Source organism: Ischnura elegans, chromosome 2, assembly GCF_921293095.1.
Source record: "Ischnura elegans chromosome 2, ioIscEleg1.1, whole genome shotgun sequence".
Taxonomy (NCBI): Eukaryota; Metazoa; Arthropoda; class Insecta; order Odonata; family Coenagrionidae; genus Ischnura; species Ischnura elegans.
Window position 1 is genome coordinate 147,366,587 of NC_060247.1, and position 14,750 is coordinate 147,381,336.

The 14,750-nt window shown below is 39.1% G+C and overlaps 1 long non-coding RNA gene across 1 annotated transcript; it reads right to left on the bottom strand.

The window, feature by feature from the left end:
* Positions 1–4,054: 4,054 nt before the first annotated feature.
* On the bottom strand, positions 4,055–5,045 carry LOC124154766. The gene is made up of 2 exons (XR_006864020.1): positions 4,848–5,045; positions 4,055–4,399 (listed from the first exon to the last, which is right to left on the bottom strand). It is a non-coding gene; the product is annotated as an uncharacterized LOC124154766 (long non-coding RNA).
* Positions 5,046–14,750: the final 9,705 nt, after the last annotated feature.

Consider the following 14,750-nt stretch of genomic DNA (forward strand, 5'->3'; position numbering starts at 1 on the left):
GCATGCTGTCCCAATTAAGCGGAGAATACTCTGGGATATTCCTCTATTGGGATCTGTTCTTCATGATCTGCCCCAATTAAGCAGCTGCCCCAAGTAACCGGTGGACCCATTAAACGGAATATACTGTAATAATTTATGTCTCGTGAGTCGAGCAATCATTTCCACAGTCAAAGTCAGATTTGAATTTAGAGACTAATGTCGACATAAAAATCGATAAGGGTAAATCATGATCGGACTTCACTCTATTTATATTATAACCCTAAACATTAATAGTATGATATATCATACGATTTTGTTACTTGTCGTTACCTGTAAATATACAATATACAACTTGTATAAAATAAAAGTAACGACAAGTAAAAAATCGTTGATACCCTTTACAAGTTACATCGCAAAACCAGGACCAATTAATCGGCGAAAGGAAATAATTAACATTAACTCTAACCAAGTTTAAAACTCAATTAGTCAAAATTGTGCTTTAGGATAACTTCTGTCGGAATTTTCACTAGGTTACAAACTTCATTTCTGCCGAAGTTTCAAGCTCCGACTCGGGACTCGAAGTGTCGGCAGAAATGGAGTTTCAAACCTCGCGGGAATCCCGAGAGAAGTTGACCCACACCGCCCACACTATTCGCCGGGTAAGCATAAAATATTTTTTCAAACTTGTACTCACCTTCTAATAAGAAACTTATAAGGACAGCGGATGCACGAATACTTAGCGGCTTCACGTAATGATGGCCGCCACAGTTTATTTATAACTATTGTTGCTATCGTTGCTATCCATAATTTGTGCCTTGACAACGCTAAATGCTTATTTATTTATTTGCAATAAACCCAAAAACAGTACATGAGACCTTTTACATTGGATTTTGTAAACAAATGGTTAAATAATAAAGTATAACAAGAAACAACGACAAAAAAAACATGATTAAATACACTCAGATATCACGTAATACTCAACTTCTATGAACGCCTCTTCCGCTCGTATGTTATGGCGTCATCTCATGTTTTCATCGGAAAGTTTAATGGTTTGACTCTTTTTAACGCTTACGTGTTTCTTCGAAATGTTTTGTCGTTTCATCTTTGCAACTTTGTAAACAATACGCAAGTTAAAAACAGTGTATACATTCGGCCGGAATCGACGTAACGGCTCTTCTCAGGTAAAAATTGGGCCGTGTCAAAAAATATCATCGTATTTTTCATATTTGGTACTCACACAATGACAACCTTTCGCGCACAGAAGTCCGGTAACAGCATAGGTTTTATCGCGAATCGCACCCTCGAGAATTTAAAATAATTTATATGTACTTCAAAATCTTAAAAATATGCAGAGATAATTCTTTTAGTGCTATCAGGGCATAACTCGAATGAATGAGGACGTCAGTTATTTGCAGAATAATCTGGGGCAGATTTCTAATGATAAATTAAAAAAGTGTCATGTTTCATATAAAACCTTTACAGTCATTTCCCTAGTAGAAAAAAGTGTGTTCATTCAGTGTTCTTTTTATGTTCATTTAATGTTCAAATTGTGTTCCTTCTATGTTCACCAAATGTTCACTTTATGTTCTTTTTATGTGTTTTGTGACAGAAAGAACATAAAAAGAACACAAAATGAACACTCGTCTGTGAACATAAAAAGAACATAATTTGAACACAAAATGAACACTTTTTTGAACATCAAAAGAACACAAAATGAACATAAAAAGAACATTTTGTTGAACAACAAAGAAAAAGCTTTCACGGAAGTCCCATCATTACCATGAACACTTTCACATTTTTGTGAATCAGATGTCAGTATTTGGATAAGTTACAGATCATTTTATTTCCAGCTTTTTTTATTAGAATCAAACTTATTCGTAGAAGCCAAATGCTCAGGCCTTATCCCTGTTTAGTATGCAATAAAGTACATATTGAGAGTGTTTTCAGGTGTTCCTTGATTGCATTCTCGGATCGTTCAATGTCCATTTTTTGATGATATGCCTTCATTTTGGGATAATTTTCCCTGAAATTCATTATTTTAAATTTCTAGAAATATTATGGAAAACTGCTAAAAAATACAGTTTGTGGATTTCAAGATGGCGAAATTCAAACTCATTTTTGGTAGACAAAGTCTCCAAAATCATATGTATTACTTGTTTTATGTAAAGCTACTTGTCATGACACATGAACTGCAGTTATCCACAATCACCTCCAAGGAATGAGAATTTTTATACTGGTTTATTTTAAAGAACAACAAAGAAAAATGTTCATTTTGTGTTCAACATAGTGAACATAAAATGAACATATAAAAAAATGTTCAATTTGTGTTCACCATGGTGAACATAAAATGAATACAAAGTGAACATAAAATGAACGCATAAAAAAATGTTCATATTGTGTTCACATAAAATGAACTCAAAGGTGAACACAAAATGAACATAAAGAAAAATGTTCATTTTGTGTTCAACATAGTGAACATAAAATGAACATATAAAAAAAATGTTCAATTTGTGTTCACCATGGTGAACATAAAATGAACTCAAAGGGAACACAAAATGAACATAAAGAAAAATGTTCATTTTGTGTTCACTGAGATGAACATAAAAAGAACATAAATTGAACATCAAAAGAACACACCAAGAAATTGGTGAACATAAAAGAACACCAAAAGAACATCAAAAGAACACTTGAACACTGAATGAACATATAAAGAACACCAAAAGAACACAATTTTTTCTACTAGGGTTGCCTTTGATATGATTTAATCCCAAAAGAGTAAATATTTATTGATAAATTGGTTTAAAGAGTTCATATAACCAGTGGGAATGGAATGTCCCAGTGACGGACCCGTGACGTCCGCAGGACATGAGTAGAATAATATAATTTTTCAGTAAAAATCGATATATTTCTTCATTCCCGTTATCACTCTTCAATAAAATGGGTAGAAAACCTATTAACTCTGGAAACTATCGTAAGGATGTAAAATCCCGGCGGGATACCTAGGCAACGTCACATGGATATCTCGGACGTCATCAGGACATACGAGACCAAATTAGGATATCCTGATGACGTCCTGTGCTGTGTGGGTAGTGCAACTTATGGTCTCCACTCCCATCCACTGCTGAAAAAGTGTAGAATATTGCTGGTGGAATTAAGAGACCCTAACATTTTCACAGTAAACTCGTTTAAACGTTTATACCATATCATGTGAAGTAGATTGTGAGGGTAAACAATACTAATCTTGAGAATCATAATCTTTTTACTAAGCATGTGAAATAGATTCGGTCATAAAAACAGAACGACAGAATTAAATATTTTAGTGAAAACATACTAGAAAACGTGAAACATTGAGATTAAAAAAATGCAAGAAAAAGACTCGGATGTACGATTTTACAGCCTTTAAAAGTTAGTTTCACAAGTCATCAGCAAAAGGTGGTATAACACTGGGTGCTTTCCATTCATGCGACTCATGAGTCGACTAGTGCCGACTCGCGGTAACTGTTTATAACTCTCCAATTCCTGCGCGTTTTCGTTTGTTGACTTGTGTCACACTCAGAGTAAGGATTGGGGTAGAGGGCGCTTTCAGGCTGCGCAGTAGCAGATCCTTGTAGTCAACATGGTTACCACGTGACGGTGGGAAGAAGTGCGGGAAATTTAAATCTACCGTAGCACGGGTGGCATGAAGTTACCGTATTACGGTGATACAATGAGGACTAAATAAATACAATCGGGCTCAATTACTTCGAAAAACTCGAAAATAGTAACAAAGACTCTTAGAAAAAGTAATTATTGAATTATATCTACAATTAATTTCCATTTTTCTCTCACATATGATTTAAATTTTCAACTACGAAATTTATGTCGTAAAGCTTTGTTTTTCTTTTGTATGCTTTCAGCATCTAAAATGGTCAACAATTAAATTTTTCAAAAGAATATCAGAAATAGCAAAGTCTAAATTCAAATTTTGCGTAAGATCCCCAACAACTACTTAAGTAAAATATACATTTTTCTACACTAGGGGCTTACTTTACGACTCGCAGCTCATACATTGCGTCAAGAATAAAACGTTCCAAGATTTGGCTGTATTTATAATATTAAACATGTAATTTATATAATGATAGTAAAATTATTTCACCATGGAAAGTAAAAGAATGCATAGTTTTAAACTATTCCCACTATTACTAGTCTACAGTATTTGCATGTCCACCAAAGCATTAAAATAATACATTTTTCAAGTTTAATAGGATTCCTTCTGGACTAAACAATGCACTTGATGTTTTCCACTTTTATTTGGAGATAAATGCATATTTTAATGATAAACTTTTTTGATAAAACACATTTTGGTGCACTTGCTGGGCACGAAATATGCTCCTTTTACATTCCTCATCGATGATTTCCTTCTTCTTCACTTGCAGGAAACCTAAAGAGACACTTTTTATAGTTAATACAAGTCAGCCGTAAGAAATATCTAAGTAAAAGCCCATATTTTAAAGGAATAATCAAAAGGTTAAAATATCCCCATTTCAAGGCGTGTCAAACATTCCAAACACACTACACATAAATTCCATTATAAAAGGAATACCGTTGAGGCTAGAAGGGTACGGAAATTGTATGAACACTGAAACTATGAAGAATCAATCTAAAGAAATTATCAATGAAAATGAATTCCACTTCCTTTCGCGAAACATTGTTTACAACTCAATGCATAGCAAAACATTGCCATGCTGACGCTACGGTATTTTAGAAATTAAGGGGAGAAAAGAATCTAAACGCCCCAGATATATTCAGTATAACAAATGAAATATATCGAGAAAGGAAATAATTATCATTCACTCTAAGATCACGGTTTTACTTTAAAAACTACTCACCTTGTCGGAAATTCGTATGTTTGTTTATCTTACGGCGATACGGTATCCAACGTTTCAATGTCACGTGACACCATCTTGACTGCGTGCGCAGTAGCCAAAGCGCACTCTCCCCATCCCTCTGAGCTTCCTTCCCACCGTCACGTGACACCATCTTGACTACATGCGCAGTAGCCAAAGCGCACTCTCCCCCATCCTTACTCTGAGGTGTCACAACAGTCGGCGACACACATAGAATGGAACACGAAAACCGCGACACAAGTCGACTTGTGTTGACGTGTGTCAATGAATGGAAAGCACCCATTGTGTGCTCTTGCTAGCCATAGCATAAGCAATGGCCATGTTTTTGATTTTGACAGCGACGAAATTTTAGATCATGAGGCTAATTCGAGAAAAAGAATATTCAAAGAAATGGTTCACATATCTAAATCAATTTACAGTTGTAATAAAAAAACTGACATTGAAAACCTTAGCAAAAATTATTTTTATTTAATAAATCAAAATTAATGGTAAAAAGGTTTGGTAATAGCTTAGTAATGTAATATCAGTAAATATGTACAAAGGTAAGGTATGTCAAAATTTTTTGTGCATTCTGTTCATATATATAGTGACGTAACACTCATGGTTCTGCAAACATATCTCGTGACACAATTTCTACCAGAAATTCCCATCACACTCACCTTCTTAGTGCATTGATGCCCTGACGGGATTATCTCCTCGCCGTTCCCATAAGGATTTTGGACCCTAGATTTCAAAATAAATTCCAAAAAGGGCACCACTAAGGCCAAATTGAACCCCTGAAGCCAGCTCATCAGTCGATCGAGCAAGAAGGGAACTCACCTAAGGGCATTGGATCATACGATCCCGATACGTTAACGACGACCAGATTTGAATCCGAGCGTCGAACAAGTCGAAAAGGCACAGTTCAGTAATCAGAATGACCACGTCTTTTGTACATTTAAGTGAATTAACCATTTATTCTCATTGAACCAAATTACTCCACACAAATTAACGCATAACTTCCCCCAAAATATCTAAAGCTAATGAAAGATGTAATGATTGGTTGGTTGGTTGGTGAATGATAAGATGGAATTAAACATGAATATTACAAAACAATTTGGCAATTTCAAAAATATACGGTGGCAAGCATCAATAAGAAAATTACAGGCTCCTCAGGATAAAGTGAAAAGTCTTTAGACGACAGAACGGGAGAGTTGTGATACAGAATGTAGGAAAATATGACTTTCTCGTCAAAAAACAAATAAAAGAGTTAAACGCGTTAGGGATACTCGTTTGTGTGTGAGAGACGCACTCGGAAGGAATCAGTCAGTGATGAGGGTAAGGGATCACTGATCAGGGTGATCTCTGGAAATGGGGAGATTCGTGAGTACTTAATTATGCTGTGATGCGGCTCCTTACTGGATCCTTGCTCCTGTCACAGTCCATAGTACTCGTTGACGTTGTGCGGGAACTGCGTTGTCTCCATTTGCCATCCAGGAGTGCCTTCCTCCCACAGTGGATGATTCAGCAGTCAACCCCGTAACGGCTGTGGCCGGCTCAGCTAGTAGCGGCTCCCCCTTCCACTCTCTCGTTCTTCCGTCCTTATCTCTCTCCGAGAACTCTTGTTTGTCTACTAACTCATCTGCCCTTCATCTGCTCACGTTCATACATTTCTGCCCCTTTTTATATCTCACCAAAAAAACCTATGATACTCGAAATGCACTGTGGTATGTATGTAGATGACCACCAAAATAGTACCAAGAACTCGCTCGATTTGAACGCTGCGTGGATCACGACCAGCAAAAAACAAGCGCATCAGGAAGGAATATAGCGACCCTATCATTACAATATATTTTTTAAATTGTTTTATTGTAAAGAAAACTCTATCGTAACATTTATTTATTTAACAAAGTGTTCCTACTCAACCTTGAAAACCTTAGGATCATGAATAAGCTGTGAATTTCGTACACCGTTAAAAAAATAAAAACTGGAAAAAGCCGTCAATGAACCTGAACCAGTGATGTGCAATTCTTGTTACGCTACCAGTGACGTGCGCAGACTGGGAGACCGCAATAAATCAAAAATTCATAAAATGTTGCTACGCCATTTTTATTGTTTTGTTTAATTTTTCTTTAAATGCTTCTCTATTCTTAAACTTATAATATAATTTTTACATTCCCAATACGAACCAATTTGTCAGTAAAAATTGTTATTTGAAACTGGATGAAAAACTGATGACAAAAACTATAGGGTGGTTTCCTATTATTTTTTTAATTGCCTAAATTGAAAGATTATTACCCCTGGAGTACGTATTTCACGCTTTTAGATTTTTAAATGACGATATCTATTTTTTGCGATTAAATGAAAAGTGAAAATTTTCAAGCGCGCGAAAACGCGACGGCTAAGCATGAATGCCGGGAAAACTCCATGTGACGTCGTTCTGGTTCCCGCTGCTGCAAGTGAGGTGACCTTGGGGCGAGGCTTTGAGTGCTGATACAACACAGGATGCTAGCAGGTAGCGCTTGGTTTTAATAAGGATTATTAATACCTTATCAAACGAAGAAAACACTCCGACCTTAGCCAGTTTTAATAAGTGATTATTAAGACATGTTTCCCTCAGCTCTGTGCCTCATGCAAACATTGGTAATCTCAGACAATGTAAAACTCCTATCTACTCGTATAGAAACTAGGTCCCTGTGACGTCACGTGGAGTGGCATCGCATGGGCGACAATCCGGCTTTTTTCAAATGAGGATAAAATTGACCACTAATTTTTGTCTAAAGTGGATTATCTAAAATCAAATAATTTGTATATTATGAACACACTAATGGTGGGTAATGAATCGCAATCAATGTCTTTCGTTTTCTTTGATGAAGGAAACTGCCCTATTTCAGCACACCGTATGGCGGGATGGAGTCGTTTGTGGAGGGGAGGGAGTCGTGATTCACCGAATAAGACTCTCTCAGCTCACAGCTCTCTCGCTCTGCTGAGTTCCTCATTCCAACTGACTCACTCTCACACTGCCCATCACTGCATTCATTCAAAGTTGAGATCTTCGGTTGACGTATGTCTTAGAGGGGAGTTTGCAGGTGGAGGCCTCAAACGTAGCTGATATATGTTTTGCGAAATGAATGCCTTCAAAGGAAGGAAAGTGGTTGGTCAGGTCCCGTGGAAAGTATATCGTGCGAATGGAAAGAAATATGGCACGATTCGCTAAAAATTGCTACGGGCTAATATATAGCTGAACAGCGCTTTGGCACGAGTGCTTTTGGAAGCCACTAGTGATTCAATGGCTACGTTTTAGACTTAGGCGGCTTTAAAAATTGAGGAGCCACCTATCATAACTGGAAAAGAGTACATTTTGAAAGAAACAAACTATTTTTTCAGATCGGTCAGAAGCCATACAATACGAGAGATAATTCGCCCAAGAGATGCGTATGGGAATTTTTTATTTTGCATGCACAATTAAGAATTTGTTAGAGAAGTTGAACAAGCGTCGTAACACCCACAACATACACAGTGGCGGACTGTTCATAACAACTCTCGGTCGCCGCCCCTTCCAAAGATTTCAATAAGGAAAAAAGTTATGTGTCCATTCAATTACAATTATACATCTAATTAACCAAAGGGACTTTCATATAATATGGTATTTCCTGGAGTATACGTCATTTAAACAAAAGTTAGCAGCCAACGTTTCGATTTATTTTCTTAAATCATTTTCAGGGCTATGTTAGAAAAAGTGTGAAACAATATAAAATACAGAGAATAAGACGATACACAATATTTATACATAAAGAAGGAACAATTGGTTTTTTTTTATATAATACAATATTATTTAAAGAAATATGTATATATAAACATATATATAAGAACAGAATGTAATATACAAAAAATTTTAATGGTAACCTAGGTTGTGGCAATACCTTAGAAACAAAACATAAATAAATATGTTCAAAGTTTAGTGGTATGTCAAAATTTTTTCTATATTACATTCTGTTCTTATATATATGTTTATATATACATATTTCTTTAAATTATATTGTATCATATAAAAAAAACCAATTGTTCCTTCTTTATGTATAAATATTGTGTATCGTCTTATTCTCTGTATTTTATATTGTTTCACATTTTTTATAACATAGCCCTGAAGATGATTTAAGAAAATAAATCGAAACGTTGGCTGCTAACTTTTGTTTAAATGACCTATACTCCAGGAAATACCATATTATATATTAAATAAGGTCAAGAAAAGAAAAAAAATATAATGATAATAAAGGGACTTTCTTCAATCGCATGCATCGAAAATGTGGGAAAAAACACGCAAAAATAGTGCGAGAAGTTTTAATTTGTCAAATCAAACCTTTCAACTTCTTCAGCCTCTTCCTACGGGTATATGGGGAATTTGTGCAATAATTTATCCTTCCTGTCTCGGGAGTCTTACATTTGACATTCTCCTTTGACATTTAAATCGTGTCATATCTCTCATATCTTTCTCAGACTGCTGAAGCACAAAAGAGTTTACAAATGAAATATTAAATATTCTGGAAAATACTTCCATTCGCAACCACCCGGATGTGTATCTACTGTACGTTTTGTCTAATGTATCTACGCCACCTTTAGTTGCATTGTAAAATGCAATCACTACTGGTTTCTTTAACTCCATATCACCTCTCACCCTGTAATGCATTAATGAAACTGAGCAAACAGACATATATTATGGGGACATTGGATATTACAGTCTTGTTCTCTGAGAATCCGTAAAATGAAGAGCCCATTATGCGTCCTTTGGATGACGAAAAATCATTAGGCCCTTTTATTTTTTTTAATCGTACCAACGTATTCAATTGAAAAATTTTCTCTTCAAAAATCTGAGACTAATAATCAAGAGGCTCAATATCCCTACCTAGTGATGTTATGTAATCCTTCAAACCGGGTTTCTGAGTAACGGTGTTATGGAAGGGTGTACGAATTTTCCTCTTTGGCTCATTGGATGACCACTTATTGCGATTTCACCTGTAAAAAATTGTTCTTGCCTGTGGAGATCTTTTACTACATCACTTCTGTCATCATCAGCACTCCCTCCTTTACTATCAGTTTATTTTTCTGCATTTGTCGACAGATTGCATTACTTGTGAAACTACGCACTCAAGGGTTTTCTGGTTGTTTGAAAAAAAAGGGGCCAAAAAAACACTTCGGACTAATGTAGACGTAACGTCACATCACTTGCATTTCGACGTTTTACTCTCTGTGTTTCCTAGGCTTTTTTTTATTTCTTCTTTCGATAAAAATCAATGCTAAGATATTCTGTCCCCAACTGCTGAAAGATACCCGTAAATAAATGTTGCGTTCCAGCCGAGGGCATGCAAAATTTTGGGGCTCAATTGGTTCCAATTTACAAAGTACATTACATGTGTACTGCAGCTAGGAGTACGAGAAATTCACCACTATTTTATTCTAATTATTGATAACACCTATAAAAATGTTAGCATTAAAAGAACAAAAAGATTTCCAATAAAAACTGGATGTCATTTGTTTTGCGTTCACCTTCAGAAATTACTTGAATGGTCATTTATTCGAATGCAATGAATTTTAGAAAGATAAGGTGCTTAATATCCACTTTGTACAACAAAAGATGCTTCCTAACAAATTATTAATTATTATTATGCTCGATATATCACTACGAATTGTTTTAACAACTTTTTGAATCGTTTCCACCAGCATTACCTTCATTGATTTTTCTAATTTAGTGACGTGTGGTCTCTCAGACCGCTAGTTGAATTCAATTGCTAATGTACAAAAATTAATAAAAGGAACGTTAAATTTTAAGAATGCGATGTCCTTGCTATCCAAAAATATGAAGCTAACGAGAATATTAGATCTTTTGAAAGACTAATTTTGAAAATATTCATATTTTAAGAAATGCAGCGGTCTGTCAGACCGCACGTCACCGTTAAGGGTTGAAAATCTCTCAATCCTGGTTGTACGATCGTAGAACTGCGATTGACAGATTAAAAGAAAAATGGATATTTCAATCATGTTTCAAGGTCACTACGTAGATTTCCGCGGTGTTCAGGTTCCAATTTCTCCATGTTTCCGGTGCAATGGTGTGGGTTTGTTGGTGATGACAACAGTTTCGCTGGCACTGCTGCCAGCATCTTCAGGTTGAAGATGATGCCGGTCCATGATTTTTGTCCTCATTATATAGGGGGTCAGTCCCACCAGTTGTGGCTGCCGCTCTCTTATTGGTCCGCCTAATGAGCCTCCTCCAATGGGCATCCAGATGGTAGCCGTCGTCTCTGTTAAAATTGTCCGTCCGGGCTATCTCAATGGATTCGCGGATGAGTCTGGGAAAGTATCTACCTTCTTTCACTATTATCTTGGCGTCATCAAACTTAATATCATGTCCCGGGGTCCAGGCGTGCTCCGATATGGCAGACAGCTGGAATTGCCTGTTTTTCGTTGCCCTTCGGTGCTCTTGCATTCGTATCTTGAGTAAACGGCAAGTCTCACCGATGTATGCTTTTCCACACGAGCAAGGGACCTTGTAAACACCTTCATGAAGGTCGTGCTGTAGTCTGTCTTTGGCTGTGGGCAGCAAGTCACCAATTTTTGTCGTACAGTTAGACCTGGTGGTGATGCCGTGTTTCGGATGCTGAGTCGCTGGCAGAAGAAGAGAAACATCTAATTGCAGATGTTTCTCGGGTTTGCATCCAGGTTAACCTGGATGCAAACCCGAGAAACATTTGTCAGAAGTATTCACCAGGAAAAACTTAAATCGTTTATCTAATTGCAGCATTGAAAAAGAATGGCTGCCCGGATTCGGCCCTGAAAAGGACCATTAAAAGAAAACCACTTTCAAATGAAAAAACGGAAGACGAAAGAGCATGGGCCGTCATTCCCTACGTCGCAGGGACCACCGAAAGGATTGCCAGGGCCCTGAAAAAGCACGGCATCATCACGGCAAGCCGAGAGCGGAGGAGGTCTCTATGCCGGACATCCACCGGATTTTGCCGGCAGGACTTCGTGACTACATCACCGCCCCCACCATCGAACGTCAACAACGGCTCGCGGACATCATCGCGGCAGCGGCAGCAGCGCACGGCGGAGGAGCTGACATCCCGACGGCACAGGTGGAGAGGATGCTGTCGGAGGCTGAGGACCTGGAGGAGACGACGGGGATAGGCGGCACCGCGTCATTCCTCCCTTATATTGAAGGGGCACTGCTGCTCCTCGTCATCCTACTCATCGTAGGCGGCCTGATCGTCTGCCGAGGGAGGAGGAGGGCGACGAAGCCGACACCAGTGCCAGCGGCCCGGGAAGAAACGGAATGGCTGCAACTGCATTCGGCGCCTACCCCAAGGCTCATCCCAGTGGCTACCGAGGAGACGGTGTGGCAGCGCACGCGCGCACCGCCCACCGCCCCCCCGACCCCAGTGGAAGAAGAAGAGACGAAAACGCCCCCGGAACCAGAGAGCCCCCTTCTTCAGCGGGGAAGAATACCCCGACCCCTATAGATTAATTTCATTTTTTTTTAAATCTGTTTTCTCGTCTTTCGTTTTTATTTTTTATCATGTGATCTGTGTCACAGACTTTTGCACGGGATGTGGAATAATGTTTTGTTTTATATATATATACATTTTTTTTTCTTTTCCAATTGTCTGATGTGTTCTGTACTCATTCCCCTTTTTTTTTCTCATCTCCATTTATAGTCTTTTATTGAAAGTATGCCAGTGCCCCAGGCCTCAGAACAAGGGTGGAGGTCGGCGGAGCGATGGGGAGAGTATTGGGTGGAGGTGGACGGGATCCCCTGGGAGGCTGACCCCTACCAGTGGAGGGAAGACCTCCAAAGCGGCCCGCCCACTGGAGAGCCGGGAGTGGGGAAACGGCACCGGCCCCACCTTCTGGCTGAGATACGCATCGCGGGAGGAGACAGAGGCGGTCCTGCTTTTTTGTAAAATGCCGGTGGCGGGGGCACCAGAGATGTCCTCCAGGCTGTGCCATCCCCTAACCGTTAGGGGGATATGAACACGGTGGGGGGGAGTGACAGAAGAAAGAAAAAGGGAGGAAACGAATTTTTTTTTTTACTGTAAATCCTGTGTGAAATATATAACTTCAACGACAGCTACGTGTAATTTTGTTTCTCTTGGCAATGTTACTTCTTTTGCTGTCCTTTTTAAGGGAACCAATTGGTACCCGTCTTTCTATTTGTGTGTATTTTCTTTCTTCTTTCTCTGTGTTTGTACTGTCTAAAAGAGGAATGAGTGTGAATAAAATGAGGAAAGGGGAAACCTACCTAAGAACTACAACGGCATCTACAGGCGCATAAAAATGCAAGTAGCCTCGTCGGAGGCTGCTCGATTTCGAGAAAGGCGGGAGTATTGTAATTGCCCGAAATTCGGGGGCCATTTGCAAATTATTTCGCGAAGGACAGGGCTGTTTGCGAGGCAGAGGACGATGCACAAACAGCCCTGTTTGTCATAAAATGGGAGATCCGGGAGGAGGAGGAGAAGGAAAGGCGATGACCGAAAGACTGGCAAATAGGAATAAACACCATTAATGGAACGCTCACGGGTTCTAACCTTTGGAAGGGGGGGGTTTAGTTTAAAAGATATGTTTTCACGGAATACCCCCCACCTGGGCTTTTTGAACGTCTCTACGTCATTCGAGAGACACTATATAAAGGTAAACCAGGATATACTTGGGCTCTTCTACTTCGAGTCTTCCACTACTTCGGGGTGAAGTTTTAATCGCGAAGGGCGTGATTGTGCCCGGCTTAATTACCGTCAACGCTTGTCTCGCGCCTACTTGGCTCGTCGATACCCGCTTCCCGGGATCTTGTGCTTCTGCTTTCACTCTCTTCATACCTTGCTTTTAGGCCCTCTCTTGTGGGCCATTTTCGCCATCAACTTCCGTTACTTGCGAAATTTAGACTCCATAATCCCTTCCCCCTCCGGGAACTTGGGAAATTCCTCGCGCCCTATCCATCGCTAGGCCAGTATTTGCCAGTCCATCGCTCGTCGCCACAGCGTGCTGCCGCCTTCTCCTGCCTCCAGCCTCCCAGGGTGGTTCGTGCCTTGTCGACACTAAAGCTAGAGTTCCTTTTTCTTTTTATTAAAATGCAATCCATGTGCTATCATTGATTCCCGACACCAAGGGCAAGAGCCCACATTAAACTAGTTCGTATTCGAGTCCCGGCTTATCCGGGGCCGGGTCGCGACATTTTACAGATTATAATACTCTTTTCATTACGGCACGCACCAGAAAATAAGTCCACTGGAAGGGGCAGTACGACAGGACACGAGGACTTAAGTTAGTTCCTTCTAGATCTTATATGGACGTACAGTGAGTCCTCGTTCTACATCACCCCGTTAAACGTCATTTCGTGATAACGTCACGAAAATATGAGATCATCATTCGTTTATCGCACCTTCGCTTCGCGATAACGTCTAATCTTTCAAATTTCGCACGAGAAAAAAGGCAAAGTGGGAGGTGTTGCAGGTTGTTCGTTTCGTGGGCGGTAATACAGTGAGTCCTCGTTTAACGTTGTTGATTCGTTCCTGAAAAACTCGTTGTTAAGCGAAACAACGTTAAACGATGCAGTGTTCCCCATAAGAAACACTATAAAAAATTTGAATTGGTTCCTAGCAATCCATTTCTTCGTAAATAAAGAATGCAGAATTTCCAGGGGGAGAATCCGAGGAGGCCGATTATCGGAACCGTAACTTTTAAGCAGACTTCATGACCAATCGGGAGACACCTGAACCAGGCCAAAGATATAAATTAGAAGGCCAAAATGAAAAAAAATCTGACACTTGGAAGCAGGAGGGTGAAGGGTGAGTCACTTTTCATGATGCTATGGATTCTTTGACACTTTGCGTGCCATGGACATAATATTACGTCCTGCTA